Below are 17,238 nucleotides of genomic sequence, written 5' to 3' on the forward strand. Positions count from 1 at the left end.
CTCTCTCTGTCCCAAAAATAAATAAACGTTGAAAAAAAAATTAAAAAAAAAAAGACAAACCTAGAATAAATAAAGCTTATAGTACACATACACTATTTATTTGCACCTAAGAAATAGTTTAAGGGGTGCCTGGGTGGCTCAGTGGGTTGAGCGTCCGACTTCAGTTCAGGTCACGATCTCATGGCTCGTGAGTTTGAGCCCCGCGTTGGGCTCTGTGCTGACGGCTCAGGGCCTGGAGCCTGCTTCGGATTCTGTGTCTCCCTCTCTCTCTGCCTCTCCCCTGCTCACGCTCTCTCTCCCTCTCTCTCTTGAAAATAAATAAACATTAAAAAAATAGCTTAAGCAGAAATTTTCCCTCTTATCCTATTTGACACACAACTCACAACTCCACCTCTGTTTTGTGAAAACTGTCAGACTCCAACAAAACATGTACAGAGGAGCAAAGGGCCAAGAGCGACTAAGGGACTCTTGAGAATAAGGTTGGACGACTTATCCCACTGGATACCAAGTCCAAAGCCATAGTAATGAAGACGGTATGGTACTGGTGCAAGATTAAACAAAATGACTAACATAACAGATTGGGGGTCCCAGAAACGTTGCAGAACCGATTATTTTAAAATTTTATCTGAGCTGGGGTGGCTCGGTCGGTTAAGCATCTGACTTTAGCTCAGGACATGATTTGCGGTTTGTGAGTTTGAGACCCTGTGGGGCTCTCTACTGACTGCGCAGAGCCCGCTTCAGATCCTCTGTGCCCCCTTCTTCCTGTCCCTCCCCTGCTCTCTCTCAAAAGCAAATACACATTAAAAAAATTATCACTTGGAGCAAAGAGGAGATAATTTGTCCATTTCATTATCACAGAAACAAGTTAAATAAAACAATGAAAAAATATTGAGAAAACATTTGCCTCCCACCACTATTTATACTCCAGGTTCATGAAGGGGTGGGTATCACTAACTGGTAGCTGAAGTCACAGATAATGACTTTCTAGATGTTTCTGCTCAGTTAAGGAGGTGACACCACAGGATACAATGATCCATACCTTATTCCAAACAGAAATCAAGAACTCTGTTTCAGTTTTGTAGTGACATATGAACAGGTTGGCTCTTTCTAAAAAAATGTCAGGTTTTGTTTCAGAAAAAAATACACACGTAGCTGCCATGCTCTTCCATTTCTTCAAGGAGATCTAGGTTCCCATTTGGTGCTATTTTCCTTGTGCCTGAATGACTTCGATATTTGTCGTAGGGAGGGTATGCTGCTATGTCTTTAGTATGTCTGAGTAAGTCTTGGGGCACCTGGGTGGCTCAGTTGGTTAAGTGTCTGACTCTTGATTTCAGTTCAGGTCATAATCCCAGGATTGTGAGATCGAGCCTCGTGTCTGGCTGTGCACCGGCAGCATGGAGCCTGCTTAAGACTCTCTCTGTCCCTCTCTTCTGCTCACATGTGCCCTCTAAAATAAAAAAAAATAATAAAAAAAAAATTTAAAGTCTTCATTTCACCTGTTTTTGAAATAAGGTATAGAATTGGTATGTAAGTCTAACTTGGCCGTTTTCTTTTGTTCTTCTATATGTAGAATCTGCCCCTATCCACACCCCTTGACCCCGACAGCTTTCAGATTTTTTTCACTGGTTTTAAAAATTTTGATTATGATGTGGTTGGTATATATTTTTGTGTATTTCTTGTTCTTGGGTGCTCACTGAGCTTCAATCTATAGGTTTATAATATTCATCCATTTGGGAAAACTGTGGTCGTTATTTCTTCAAATATATCCTCCCCCCTTTCTTATCTCTTTTAGGAATTCAAATTACAAGTATATTAGGCCATTCGAAGTTATCTGATAGCTGATACTGTTCAGCCTGTTAATCATTGATAAGATGCTAGACATTGTGAATTTTATTTTTATTTTAGAGAGAGAGCGTGTGCAAGTGGGGGAGGGGCAGAGTTAGAAAGAATCTTAAGCAGGCTCTCAGCATGGAGCTCAATGGGGGCTTGATCCCATGACCCTTGGATGATGACCTGAGGCAAAAGCAAGAGCTGGATGCTCAACAGACTGAATCACCCAAATGACTCTACAACCAATGTGGGGCTTGAACTCACAACCCTGAGATCAAGAGTCACGTGCTCTTCTGACCGAGCCAGCCGGGCCAGACATTGTGAATTTTACATTAACTGCTGGATATTTTTATGTTCCTACAAAATTTTTAAAGCTTTGAAGCAGTTTTAAGATGTAGTTATTTGGAAACTGATCCTTTTCTGATCTTATTTTTAAGATTTGTTGGGTGGGACTAGAACTGTATTTAGCCTAAGGATAATTATTCCCCACTATATACTAAAATTGGAATGATACAGAGAAGATTAGAGAGAGAGAGAGACAAAGAATCCCAAGCAGGCTCCATGCTGTCAGCACAGAGCCTGACACAGGGCTTGATCTCATGAACTGTGAGATCATGACCTGAGCCAAAATCAAGGGTTGGATGCTTAACCGACCGAGCCACCCAGGTGCCCCAAAGCAAGACTTTCAGTACTCTTTCAGTACCCTCCCCAATGCCTAATGGGTTTTTCCAGTCTTGGTGGTGGGAACAGGTGCTATTTTGGGCCCCGCAGCACTGATGTCAAACCCTCTCAGGTTGTTCTTTTTCTGGCATCAGGTTTCCTCACACACGAGCTGATCAGTACTCTGTGAACACTCAGCATAAACCGTCTGCCGATCTCTACATTGACCTACCCAGTCCTCTCCTCCACGGCTCGCTGTCCCGTAAACTCTGGCTGCCTTGGTCTCCTGAGACTCTCAGCACCGTGTCTTCAACTCAGTGAGTCCACTGAGGCTCCCCCTCCCACCCCAAACTATTTTACACTGCTTTTCTCATTTCAATACTTTAGTTTGATAGGACAGTAGATGGACCTCTTGACTTTTTAAAATATTTATTTATTTAGAGAGATGGGGCGGGGGGAAGGGGTAGAGAGGGGGGAGAGAAAAGAGAAAGGGAGAGAGAGAATCCCAAGCAGGCTCCATGCTGTCAGTGCAGAGCCTGTTGTGGGGCTTGATCTCATGAACTATGAGATCATGACCTGTGGCAAAATCAAGAGCCTGACGCTTAACCTAATGAGCCACCCAGGTGCCCTGGATCTGTTGACTTCTATATGAGGAAATCATCTTCCAACTTTTGTGCACCTCTTTTATCCTTATTGGTTATATTACTTTGATCTTTACACAGTGGAGTCATTTTGTTTCCTGTATTTTATATATAGATTCTGAAATTTCAAATTGAGTATATAGCATTTGAGATTGTACTTCTGTATGATTCACTGCAGAACCAAGGAATCAGATCCATAGAGAAAGAAATGTAATCCTCTGTCACTAAACTTGTGCCACATGCACAAAAATGACCACTTCAAGGATCAAGGTCAAATCGAGTCTTTTTACACTCTAGCAGTTGCTGATAATCATGCTACACTTTAGTTTTTGTACTCGGACTAACATGTCCTTATGAAACTTTGCTTTCCCTGGAGTTTCTAATAACCTTTTATTTGACAAAACGATGCATATGCTATTTCCTCTTTTGGTGATGATCATCCAGCCTCTTACTTTTACTGTTTAACAGGAATCTGCTTTTTCTTTCAAGGAATTCTGATCCTTTGGTATCCTGTTCTAATGTGAACCCGTTATTTTTCAGGCTTGCTACATAGCTGATATCCTAGGATTTTTTTCCACCGCATTCCTAGGGTGGAGTCCTTTTTACTAGATGTCTTATTCTCTCCAAAGTATACTAAGTAATTGCACAAAGATGTAGATGTGAAGTAAATGTGAATTTTTGCATATCTGAGATATCTTTTTCAATTTTCTACTTAATTGTTTGGGTGTCGAATTCTGTATCAAAACCCCTTTCTGTCTGGACTTTGAACGTCTGCTGCAGTATCTTCTAGCACACATTTCTGCTGACCAGAAAACAGATGCCAGTCTGATTCTCACTCCTTCTTAGGTAACTTCTGTTTTCCTTCTCTGGATGCTTTCAGGCTATTATCTTTAGTACTCCAAAATCTTGCAAGGATTTGCAGTGTGTGTGAGACAGACAGACAATGCTTAAATTCACTATGCTTAGCAACTTTTCAGTAAAAAAGATGTGTATCTCTAATTATCCAAACTATCATCCTTCTATGATTTCTTTTCCTCCATTTTTTCCCGATTTTTTCCTTCTTAAATTCTTTCAGTTATTTGGTAGATTTATAGACTGACGTCTTATCTTTTTTCTAATTATCTTTTTGGGAAAACTGTATTTTTTAATCCAGTACTAGTAAATGTTTATTTTGACAATCATCTTAAATTTCTAACCACTCTTTTTCATTATTCCTTTTCCATGGTAACCTATTCTTTATTTATGGTGCAGTATCTTCAAATCTTTCTGTAGATACTAACTAAAGTTTTTCACTTACTCTCTTGGGCCAGCTCTTTGCTCAGTAAGGTCTTTTTCTTACCTGCCATTGGTTTTCTTCAGGTGTAGTAAATCTCAGTTGAACATTTAAAAGAAATTACATAAAAACAAAGGACCCGGCTTCTGGGTGGCTGGCTGAGTCTCTTCTGCCACTGGGAGTTCAAATTCTCCAGAATTCTCTAGCAGCCCTCCTCGAGGAATGGGAAGGACAACGTGAGGTACGCACTCATAGAGGACTATCAAATGGGAGACTTCACTTACGGGTACAGGGGCAGAGAGCAGGAAGGAGGAGCCTTCCAAATGCCCGAGAAGGGCTTTCCTTCGCTGCAAGCTGGGGCCCTCCTCAAGCAGCTCATTCACGTTTCTTCCAGAACAGTCCTCCAGCTTTTGTTTGCATGTAGGTTTAGTTGAGTGACGGCTGCAGCGAACCTGGTCATTCTGCATCAACCAGCACACTGGCTCTAGGTCCTGTCCTTCAGTTACCCTTTCCTATTAATCCTGTTGCCGCTTCGTTTGCCACTCTTAGTCTGCCCCTCTTGGAGATATTCTTGGGAAGAAAGACTTCACACCTGCTAAGTTCACACTTGTAAAACTTCCAGGCTATAGTTTGTACTCTAGTGTATCTCCTAGTAAGTTCCCAGCTCATTACCACTGTGGGGAAAACAATCAGTCCAGGAAGTAGTGAAGAATCCTGGTGAACATCTCAGGCAGCAGGGGGGGAAGAGACCCCAAGAGTCTCTGATCAACAGTCTTTATTACATGTGTTTGTATGTTGCAGTTTTATGGCCTATGTTTAAAATCATCAAACTCTCCCCCCAAGTAAATGATCATCTAGTCACCCCAAAGTTCCCAGGAGGTTTTCCTTCCAGAGGAAAATGACTTTAATCAGAAAATTAAAATATTTCAAATCTCCTCTCCCTTCTATTTACATTCATTTATAGTCTAGAATTTTTACACCTGTCTTGCCAAATTGTTTAATTACAATCAATCTCTCAAAATAAAATCCCCTCTAATAACTGTAAACCTTGAGCTTATTAGCCTAAAAATGAAGGCTGGACCTTAAACTTTGGTGGACAGACCAGATCCTCTCCTGGGCCCTGGTTTGAATGGTCAGACTGGCACCCACTGGCCACACATATTGCATATTACCAACACTCTTTTGGAGATAATGTGGCTTTATAGATTATATGGATATTTTACACAGAAATATTAAAATGAGTCACTGAAATAATATTAATAAACAAGCGTATGAAATTGTTCACATACAGAACAAATAAACCTTAAAATAGTTGGTATTAATCTAAGGAAGTTGTGGGTTGAAACATTTTAATTTTTCTCATAATACCCTAATACTGATTTACTAACCAAAAAGGAAGCACTTTTACACAATGAGAAAACTCTCAAGAATCAGGGGGACTTTGGGGTGCCTGGGTGGCTCAGTCGGTTAAGCGTCTGACTTCAGCTCAGGTCATGATCTCACAGTCCAGTTTGGGCCCTGCGTCGGGCTCTGTGCTGACAGCTCAGAGCCCGGAGCCTGCTTCGCATTCTGCCTCTCCCTCTCTCTCTGCCCCTCCCCTGCCCATGCTCTGTCTCTCTCTGTCTGAAAAATAAATAAAAACATTAAAAAAAATTTTAATTAAAAAAAAAAAAGAATCGGGGAATTTGGTGGAAGAAAAACTAGTATTAGAACGATGACAAGACTTATTCAGGGGTGCCTGGATGGCTCAGTCGGTTGAGCGTCTGACTTCAGCTCAGGTCATGATCTCTCAGTCTGTGAGTTCGAGCCCCGCGTCGGGCTCTGTGCTGACAGCTCGGAGCTTGGAGCCTGCTTTGGATTCTGTGTCTCCCTCTCTCTCTCTGCCCCTCCCCTGCTCATGCTCTGTCTCTTACTCTCAAAAATGAATAAATGTTAAAAAAAAAATTAAAAAAAAATAAAAAGACTTATTCAAAACTCCATTAGAAAAAACGCGTCATTCAGAACTGAACCTTTTCTAAATAGATACAGACTCCAGGTTTCTCATCCATTAACAGAATCCCTACATTCTAAATGCCACCTAGATGGAACGCTGCAGAACACAGTCTGCATTGTATCCTGCATTTTATAGTCAGAATGACTCAAAGCCTCACAGGAGCTTCATTCCATAATATTCCACAAAATTAGCAGTCAAATTCAGGTGGATCAAGTTCTTGCTCCTTGGGAAAACACTAGTTCACTGCTGTTTTCCAATGAGGAACAGTCTAGAAGGCAAACACAGGCACAAGAGAAGCGTGGAGGTCAGTCACTGTGTGTTCTGTACTTCACCTGCATTCCAAACACACCTTGTGCTCTATCATCATTACTCCTTTTATTTCTCACCTACAACTCCAGGTTGCATGCTCAGTGATAACAAAACTGTATGGGGTTTTTGGGGTTTTTTTTACACTTTTTTTGAAAGATGATTTTGTGATTTAGGAAATTCTGTACTTCCCTTTTTTTAATGTTTACTTATGTTTTTGAGAGAAGAGACAGAGCAAGAGCACGAGCGGCAAAGGAGCAGAGAGAGAGGGAGACACAGAATCCAAAGCAGGCTCCAGGCTCCGAGCTGGCAGCACAGAGCCCGACGCAGGGCTCCGACCCACAAACAGTGAGATCATGACCTGAGCTCAAGTCGGACGCTTATCGACTGAGCCACCCAGGCACCCTACAAAACTGTATGTTTTAATCAGCTCAGGCCGCTCTAACAAAATACCAATGAACTGCTGGCTCAAACGACAGACACTTAATTCTTACGGTTCTAGAGGCTGCAAGTTGTAAGATCAGAGGGCCAGCATCACTGAGTTTTGCTGGACTCTCCTCCGGGTTTGCAGACAGCTTCCTTCCTGTCTCCTCACAAGGTTGCGGAGAAGAGACCTCTGGTGTCTTTTCTCATAAAGGCACTAATCCCTTCATAAGGTCCTCCCTCTCCTGACCTCATTTATTTTTTTTTTTTTTTTTAAATTTTTTTTAATGTTTATTTATTTTTGAGACAGAGAGAGACAGAGCATGAATGGGAGAGGGTCAGAGAGAGGGAGACACAGAATCTGAAACAGGCTCCAGGCTCTGAGCTGTCAGCACAGAGCCCGACGCGGGGCTCGAACCCACGGACCGCGAGATCATGACCTGAGCTGAAGTCGGCCGCTTAACCGACTGAGCCACCCAGGCGCCCCTCCTGACCTCATTTAAACCAGCTATCTCCCAGAGCACCTGGGTGGCTGAGTTGGTTAAGCATTGGACCGCAGCTTGGGTTATGATCTCAAGGTTCGTGAGTTCGAGCCCCGCTTCAGGCTCTGTGCTGACAGCTCAGAGCCTGGAGCCTGTTTCAGATTCTGTGTCTCTCTCTCTCTCTGACCCTCCCCCGTTCATGCTCTGTTTTCTCTGTTTCAAAAATAAACGCTAAAAAAAATTTTTTTTTAAATAATAAAATAAAACATTTCAAGCAAGCACACAAACAACATATACATTTCTGGGGGAGAGGGCACATTTCAGTCCATTGTACCTACTCAAGAGTGTCCCTTCTTATAACAGTAATGATTGCAGTAACAAACATAATTCGAGAGCTTGTTCTGTGCCGGCACATGCAGGTGAGGGAACCGGGCGTAGTTCTTTAGCTAGACTAGGGTCACAGTTGGTACGCTGTCGTAGCACTAAGATTTTCGCCCAGGCAGCCTAACAGTAAAGCTCAAACTCCTAATTCTCTCCCTGTTCTGCCTTAACTAGAGGAAAAATGATTTTGAGATCTGAACAAGTGAATTCAGGAATTTACTATTTTAGTTATCACACTTTTGAACTGGGTACAGAAGGGCTCCAAATATCAAAATGATTCTTTTGATAACTACTCATAAGAAAATAAACCAGACAGGGGCGCCTGGATGGCTCAGTCAGTTAAGCGTCCGACTTCATAAACCCGAGGTTCTTGAGTTCGAGCCCCGTGTCAGACTCTGTGCTTACAGCTCTGAGCCTGGAGCCTGCATGGGATTCTGTGTCTTCCTCTCTCTCTGTTCTTCTCCCGCTTGCACCCTGTCGTCTCTCTTAAAAATAAATAAAGATTAAAATAAATAAAAAAAAAAAAGAAACCAGACCCCCCCCCCCAAAAAAAAAAATGCAGACAACAGAGACTAAGAGGAAAGCACAACTCTGAGGAGTTTACAAACACCAGTGTGGAAGGAGTGACTCTCTGAATGCCAATCAGATGAGACACACATCACAGAAAACAACCAGAAGTGATGACCTATCAAACTGGCCAAGCAGGAAACGACGAGTGATGTATCTATCACTCCCAGGGTCCAGTGAGGGCCTAGGGAACCAGCATGGTCAAATACTGCTGGTGAATATTTATCTGCATTCCTTCCAGAGAGGAAATCTGAAAATACATGTTTAAAGCTTCTCGTATGTGTTCTCGTCACCAAGTAAACATGGGTACTTAAAAACGTCAAGATGTACGCAAAAGTTTATGTATAAGGGCAGTCATGATATTGCTTCACAGATCAATTTATATATATTCTGGTAGGTAAAACATACTATTTTTTAAAAAGTTGAGAAAACACAGATATTTTTAAAGAGACAGAAACAAAGAGCTTTGGATATTACTTGTCAGAATTAACCAGTGTTATAATTGGGCTCTTCTCTCGGTCACATATATATACCTATACTTTCATAACTCGTTGCTTTGTAACTTATTTATTTTTAATGCTTATTTCAAGAGAGAGCATGTGTGTGTATGAGTACGCAAGCAGGGAAGGGGTAGACGGAGAGAGAATCCCAAGCAGGCTCCACACTGGCAGTACAGAGCCTGATGTGGGGCTTGATCTCATGAACCAGGAGATCATGACCTGAGCTGAAAACAAAGAGTCAGATGCTTAACTGACTGAGCCACCCAGACACCCCTGAAACTTTTTTTTTTTTAAGTCATCTTGGCAAGTTATTGATGCCAAAAATAGATTCATGTCACTTTTAATGAATGCCTAGTATTTTGCTCCATGAAGAGCATATTTGAATCAACTCTTGATGGGTTTTTTTTTTTTTTAGCGTTTTTTATTATTATTTTAGAAAGAGAGAGGAGAGTGCAAGTGGGGGAGAGAGGCAGAGGGAGAGAGAGATTTTTTTTTTAATTTTTAAAAAATGTTTACCTTTGAGAGAGACAGAGTATGAGTGGAAGAGGAGCAGAGAGAGGGGGAGACACAGAATCCAAAGTAGCTCCAGGCTCCGAGCTGTCAGCACAGAGCTGGACGCGGGACTTGAACCCACCAACCGTGAGATCATGACCTGAGCCCAAGTCGGACGCTCAACCGACCGAGCCACCCAGGCACCCCCCTCAATAATTTTTTTTTAAAGGAGGAGGGATTAGTCACTTTGAATACCTAAAAGAAATCTAGAGAGAAATATTCTTTGGATGGGGCTCGGAGGACAAGAAAATAAGTATCAGATGAGGAAACAAAGCCCAATGAGGAAGCGAGGGCCAGGAGCGGATCTGAGCAGGAAGGAAAAGCTAGCCTCGGATGGAGAGAAGACCACTACCCTCCGACAGGGTGAAGGAGGGAAGGGTGTGTGTGGAAGCAGCGTAGACAGCGGGTGCGGCACTGAAATCCCAGGGGAGGCAGAGGCTGCCACTCGTGGTGAGGGGAGGGTGGGGGCGGCTTGCCGGGAGTCGCCCGTCTTCAGCATCACTGCAACAAGGACGCGGCACTTAAGTCACTTGCCTGAGTGCTCTTCCCACGCACTGGCAGCACCTGCTGTCAAAATGGGCTCTGTTCTCGTCTCCCTCACGCCCCCACGTTTACACAAGTATCTGAAATTCATCTGAAAAACACTGTCACACACCAAGCATCCGGGCACCATCCCCAGTATTTCTCACACGGGAAAGCTGCTCTTCTTTTCATTAATGTTTTTAAGGTTGATTTATTTACTTAGAGAGAGACAGAGACGTGCAAGTCGGGGAGGGGCAGGGGAGGCGGAGAGTCCCAAGCAGGCTCAGTGGCATCAGCGCAGAGCCCCACGCAGGGCTTGAACTCCTCAGCTGTGAGATCCTGACCTGAGCCGAAACCAAGAGTCGGACGCTTAACCGGCCGAGCCACCCGGGCGCCCCGTCTGCACCACCTTTACTCCTCCGGGTGTCACTCCTGTTCTCAGATCCTACTCAGCACTGAGAGAAATCAAACAAACACTGATTCAAGTTTACAGGTAACGAATTATGGGAACACTTTCCACAAAGCTCACGCAGTCACGGGGTAGAGGTAATTCTGCGTTTCCGCTTTGCTCTCTACAAAGCAAGTCTTCCAAGCCTGATGCCAACGTTTCTCTCACCACTCCAGGTCTCTGAGTTACAGAGGACGGAAGGGAGGCGGATCACAGGAACTCAAACCCCACCACGTGATTCCCGACGGAGGCAGGAAGTAGAAAGAAGAGCCGCGGGAGGGAGGGAAGCGGCACCGGTCCTAACCTGCAGCCTCTTCCGTGGGAAACCGAGGGAAGCTGTGACGAGGGCCCACGCCCTTTTGGTCCCGGAAGTCCCAGCCGGCTATCACCGGGAGGACCGGAGACTAACAGGAATGGAGATGCTCTGCCCCCTGTTCTCAAGCCCTCCCGAGCTCACCCTCTCGCCTCCAGGCTTCCAGTACAAATAACAACCTCCTCCCCTGCACCGCGAAAGCCCCAGCTGGGCCTCAGACCATATTAGCTTCTGGTAACTCAGAACTATAGGCGGGCAGCCCAGAGGCAGGATGTGAAGAGGCGGGCTGATTTCTGGCAGGGGAGAAAGGGAAAGCGAGGAGACAGCGGGCCTGGGTTTTAGTAACCTCAGAACCTTTCCCAGGACACCCGAAGTACTTATGGAAGGAAAACAATCTTTACTAAGGCAAAGTCCAATAATCCACGACTTCCCGCAAATCCGCTTGTGATTTCCTCGAATAAAATTAGTATTTGACAACAGCGCTATCATGTTACGGCGAACTACTGTTTGACATCAACGTGACGTTCAGTTTCCTTTTGAAACGTAAAACTGTACAAGCTCTAAGCCTCCATGCACCTGCAGATCCTCTCAGCACAGCAGCTGGCTTCTGCATAGTTACTGCTAGGCTTTCCAGGTGAAAAACTAACCCAGATTGATCATTTGTTACATGTACAATTTTTTCTTTTACTAGAAACGAACAGATTTAAAATAAAGAGGTGAGCTATGAGTTTACCAGACAGAAGTAAACAAAAGAAGGAATGGTAACATTAACATCAGATACGGGGAGGGGCACTTGGGTGGCTCAGTCGGTTGAGAGGTTGAGCACTCTTGATTTTGGCTCAGGTCATGATCCCAGGGTCATGGGATCAAGCCCTGTGCTGGGCTCCACAGTGTGGAGCCTGCTTAAGATTCTCTCTCCCTCTCTGCGTACCTCCCCCCCCCCCCCCACTTGCTCTCTCTCTCAAATTAAAAAACAAAAAAACAAAAACATCAGAGAAAGGGATATTGGTCAGACATAAGTTGAAAGCATTAAACAGGATAAAAAGGATCTTATAGAAGGCATAATTTACAAAGACAGGGCACAGTCTTGTATGAACCAGTGACGTAATGTTACATACATAAAAAGATCTTCCAGAAATGCAAAAAAGATTGTTTAAAATGCATTTAAGGTGGAAATCTTAATCACACCTCTTCTAGAATTAGACTGACCTAGGAAATGTATCAGAGAACTAAATTCTAAAATCAATAAACCTGAATACTAAAACCAGTAAACCTGATGAAAGAGAGTCATAGAACTTAAAAAAAAAACATTTTTTTTTCACGTTTATTTCTTTTTGAGAGAGAGAAACAGAGCACAAGCAGGGGAGAGGCAGAGAGAGAGAGGGAGACACAGAATCCGAAGCAGGTTCCAGGCTCTGAGCTGCCAGCACAGAGCCCAAGAGGGGGCTCGAACTCACAGATCACAAGATCATGACCTGAGCCCAAGTCAGATGCTTAACTGACTGAGCCACCCAGGCACCCCCGCATAGAACTTTTATTTATTTATGTACATACTTATTTATAGCATAGAACCTTTTAATTCTAAGTAGAAAATATACATATTTTAACACCCATGAAATGTGTAATCATTGATTATGTACTTGCCAAAGAAGAAAATCTTAACTAAAACATACCGAATCTAATTCTCTGGTCACCACAAAACTGGAAAGTAATACAAACATGACCACCATCACGCTGTGCACTTGAACTTACCCAGTGATGTATGTCAATTATCTCTCAATAAAACTGAAGAAAGAAATGGATTGAAAAGCTTAAGTATTTGAAAAAATGACATCCAATCCCGGATAACTCTTAGATCAAAGAAAAAAATGACAACATATGTAAAAAGCAATGAAAAAGAGAACACTTTATACCAAAAACTATGGAACGAGTTGTATTTAGAGGCAAATTTATAGCCTTAAAATGTCTTCATCAAAAATGAAATAAAAATGAAAGAACTTAAAAAAACAAAGGCTCAGACTAATATTAAGAAATGGGAAAAGGGGCGCCTGGGTGGCGCAGTCGGTTAAGCGTCCGACTTCAGCCAGGTCACGATCTCGAGGTCTGTGAGTTCGAGCCCCGCGTCGGGCTCTGGGCTGATGGCTCAGAGCCTGGAGCCTGTTTCCGATTCTGTGTCTCCCTCTCTCTCTGCCCCTCCCCCGTTCATGCTCTGTCTCTCTCTGTCCCAAAAATAAATAAACGTTGAAAAAAAAAAAAAAAAGAAATGGGAAAAGAGGGGCGCCTGGGTGGCGCAGTCGGTTAAGCGTCCGACTTCAGCCAGGTCACGATCTCGCGGTCTGTGAGTTCGAGCCCCGTGTCAGGCTCTGGGCTGATGGCTCAGAGCCTGGAGCCTGTTTCCGATTCTGTGTCTCCCTCTCTCTCTGCCCCTCCCCCATTCATGCTCTGTCTCTCTCTGTCCCAAAAATAAATAAAAAACATTGAAAAAAATTAAAAAAAAAAAAAAAGAAATGGGAAAAGAATAAGAGAATAGGACGAGGAACTGTGACAAAAACTTAAACTGGAAAACAGAAGACAGTAAGTAAGAGTTGAAAAGCATTCAAAAAGAGACAAATCCTCTTGCAAGCCTGGTTCAAGAAAAAAGAAAACAAAAATATGTAAGGTTAGGAATGAGAAAACAACCTCATGTGCAGAGCAGACCATAAGAATCACAAGAGAATTCCATACACAATACAATGACAACTAATTTGGAAAATCTGTTGAAAATGGAGGACTTCCAAGCAAAATACAAATTAAGGTTGATCCGTCCCCCACAGAAAAGTTGAATTTTAATTTTTTTTAATTTTTAATTTTTAGAGAAAGAGAGCGCGCGCCCAAGTTGGGGAGAGGGGCAGAGGGAGAGGGAGAATCTTAAGCAGGCTCCACGCTCAGCACAGAGCCTGACATGGGGCTCGTTCCCATGACCTTCGGATCATGACCTGAGCCCAAATCAAGTCAGACGCTCAACCAACTGAGCCACCCAAGCAACCCAAAAAGTTGACTTTTTAAATGATCACAGAAGAGAGTGGACACATTATATATAAATTCTACCACGTAAAACTATATGATAGGATTTTGCAATTGATTTCTCGACTCAGTCCTGAAAGAGCAGATAATTCCAAAGTCACTTAGATTATTTCAGAACGTAGTAAAATATAAAATGCTCCCTCAAGTTATTTTAAGGGATCTAGTATAATTTTAAATATCAACATCTGATTAATACAGTACCAAAAAAAGCTCCCCTTCGTGTCAGTGTCACTAATAAAAGATACATTCTATATAAAATATCAATAAATGGCACCCAACAGTCTATCAAAAGAATAATATACTGGATCAAAGAGAATTACTTGGAGATTCTATCAGTATTTTAGCAGGTACTGTACCAAAACCTTTTAATTTATGATACACTGATATATTTAAAGCACTGAATTTTCCATACTGGAACATGAAATGTCCATTTACTTGCCCTTAATGTCTTTTAATGATATTTCATATTTCTCATAAAGAAGTCTCTTTTGTGCAGTGTATTCATATTGGGTTCTTCCCCCCCCCCCCATTTTATAACTGATATACAAAAAAATTTAAGTTTCTGTATTCATTTAGCCACTTTGCTGAACCTTTTAATTCTAATAATTTTGTAATTTCATTCTTTTCCATTTTCCAGAAACAAAATTACATTATCCAAAAATAATATTTTCATTTCTTCCTTTCCTAACATTTTTGTCTGTTCCCTGTTTTATTACTTTGGCTAGAAAGCTAGCACCATGTTGAATATTAGAAGTGAAAGTAAATATTCCATTTTTTCCTGAGTTTAAAGAGAATGCTTCTATTGTTTTATCATTTAAGTATGACATTTACCATAGATTTCTTTTACGTGCCTTTTATCAAGTTGCTGTTTGTCTATTCCCATTTTGCTAAGTGTTTTATTTATTTATTTTTGGGAGGTGGGGGAGAGAGGGAAGGAGAGAGGGAGAGAGAACAAGCAGGCAGGGGCAAAGAGAGGAAGAATCTTAAGCAGCCTCCAGCAGAGGCTGACACAGGCCTCAATCTCACAACCATGAGATCTTGACCTGAGTGGAAATCAAGAGTCAGACGCTTAACTGACTGAGCCACCCAGGCACCCCTCCTATTTTGCTCAATGTTTTCTTTGAAATCAAAGTAGGTTTTGAATATTTGCAAAAAACACTTTACCGCTCGAGATGATCATATAGATCATACAGATTTAACCTCATATAAACTATTAATACAGTGATTTATAGCAACAGGCTTTCTAACGTTAAATCATTCCTGGGATAAAATCTTTCATTCCAGATGGAGGGCATGACTGAAATTGCTACTATTTTATTTTAGGGCTTTGTATTGATGGGAGTTGGGCAGTTTTTTCTTCTGGTGCTATCTTTGTCAGGTTTTGGTATTAAGGGGATGCTAACATTATGAGCTGAACAACTCTCCTTAATGGAAGCACTCCAGGAATAAGGGACAGCATGAGCAAAGACCAGGATGAAAAAGCACAGGATATGTTCAGAGAATAGGATTTAAGACTTCTTTTTCTCTTTTTTAATGTTTATTTATTTTTGAGAGGCAGACAGAGCGTATGTGGGGGAAGGGCAGAGAGAGAGAGAGGGAGACACAGAATCTGAAACAGGCTCCAGGCTCTGAGCTGTCAGCAGAGCCTGATGTGGGGCTCAAACTCACAAACCGCAAGATCATGACCTGAGCTGAAGTCAGACACTTAACCGACTGAGCCACCCAGGTGCCCCAGGATTCAAGACTTCTTAAAATGGACTAAGTAACACAAAGTAGGTTTGACTCCAGTTGCTAATTAATCTTCAAGCACAACTCCTCTGCCAAAACACTTTGATATACTGCTCATTTTACATACAGAACAGACTCCAAACGTTCAAGATCCTTCCTACTTTATTTTTACAAATTTTTTAAATGTTTATTTTTGAAAGAGAGAGAGAGAGAGAGCGCGCGAGCACGAGCGGGGGAGGGGCAGAGAGAAAGGGAGGCACAGAATCGGAAGCAGGCTCCAGGCTCTGAGCTGTCAGCACAGGGCCCGAATTGGGGCTCGAACTCAAGAGCCTAGCCATGAGAACGTGACCTGAGCCGAAGTCGGACGCTCAACAGACTGAGCCACCCGGGGCGCCCCAAAATCCTTCCAACTTTAACCTATTTTACATTTCAACCTGTGCTTTCCTGTGATTTTTGTTTGCTTAGAATGCTATATATGATCTACAATGGCACATCCAAATCCTACCCACCTATCAAGGGAATAGTTCAAATACCCATGAAAAGTTCTCAGATCCAATTGAACTATGTCTGAGTTCACATGTGCTACAGCAAATTACTGTCAGCTTTTGGCTTGCCAACTCCTTAAGCACTCTGACAGCTATACTATGTTGGTCAGTGTCACGCCCCCCTCCCCCAATTCACGACCTTCCCAGAACCTTAGAATGTGACTTTATCGGGGCGCCTGGGTGGCGCAGTCGGTTAAGCGCCAGACTTCAGCCAGGTCACGATCTCGCGGTCCGTGAGTTCGAGCCCCGCGTCAGGCTCTGGGCTGATGGCTCAGAGCCTGGAGCCTGTTTCCGATTCTGTGTCTCCCTCTCTCTCTGCCCCTCCCCCGTTCATGCTCTGTCTCTCTCTGTCCCAAAAATAAATAAACGTTGAAAAAAAAAAAAAAAAAGAATGTGACTTTATCTGGCAATAGTTATTGTAAATGTAATTAGTTAAGATCAGGAGTAAGGTAGGCCCTTTGTCCAAGAAGGCTGTGTCCTTTTAAGAAGAAACACAGATACAGAGAAAAACACCATAGGAGAAACTTCAAGAGATCCAAAAGATGCAGCTACAAGTCAAAGAACTCCTAGGATGGGTGCACAGCACCGGAAACTAGGAAAAGGCAAGGAAGTATTTTACCCAGAGTTTCAGAGGAAGCATGATCCTGCTGACACCTTCATTTCGGACTTCCTGGTTCCAGAACTGTAAGATAATAAACGCGTTGTTTTAAGCTACCCAATTTGCGATACTTGGTTATCACAGCCCTAGGAAACGAAAGCAAAGGCAATTTAAATTTCTAATTTATCTTCCTAACTTCAACAGCGCTATGTCCCTAGTCCAGCTGAGAACTATGTAGGTACTCAAATCCTTCCAGGAATGGGCTTCCGGCAGCAGCAGTCAGGAACTGCCAGACCTTATGAGCTCCTGCTGGGAGACGACCAACAGCCACTGCTCGTAAGTGGTAAGTAAGCACCGTGACTGTAAGACAAACGGCTACGCAGACGAACGGAAGCCAGAAACTAAATGAAACA

The 17,238-nt window shown here is 42.8% G+C and overlaps 1 protein-coding gene across 9 annotated transcripts in view; it reads right to left on the reverse strand.

Annotated features, from left to right (window-relative positions):
- FSD2 (fibronectin type III and SPRY domain containing 2) overlaps positions 1-17,238 on the reverse strand; it is an 85,049-nt gene that overhangs the window by 16,758 nt on the left and 51,053 nt on the right. For 8 of the 9 annotated variants that reach the window (XM_086711673.1, XM_086711671.1, XM_086711672.1 and 5 more), the window contains one exon: positions 16,847-16,909. The exons of the other annotated variant lie outside the window; for it this stretch is intronic. The gene's annotated coding sequence lies outside the window, so the exon portion shown is untranslated. The remainder of the gene's footprint in view (positions 1-16,846; positions 16,910-17,238) is intronic. 9 annotated transcript variants of the gene reach the window in all.

This window comes from Puma concolor, chromosome B3 (assembly GCF_028749965.1).
Source record: "Puma concolor isolate L17-30 chromosome B3, mPumCon1.1.hap2, whole genome shotgun sequence".
Taxonomy (NCBI): Eukaryota; Metazoa; Chordata; class Mammalia; order Carnivora; family Felidae; genus Puma; species Puma concolor.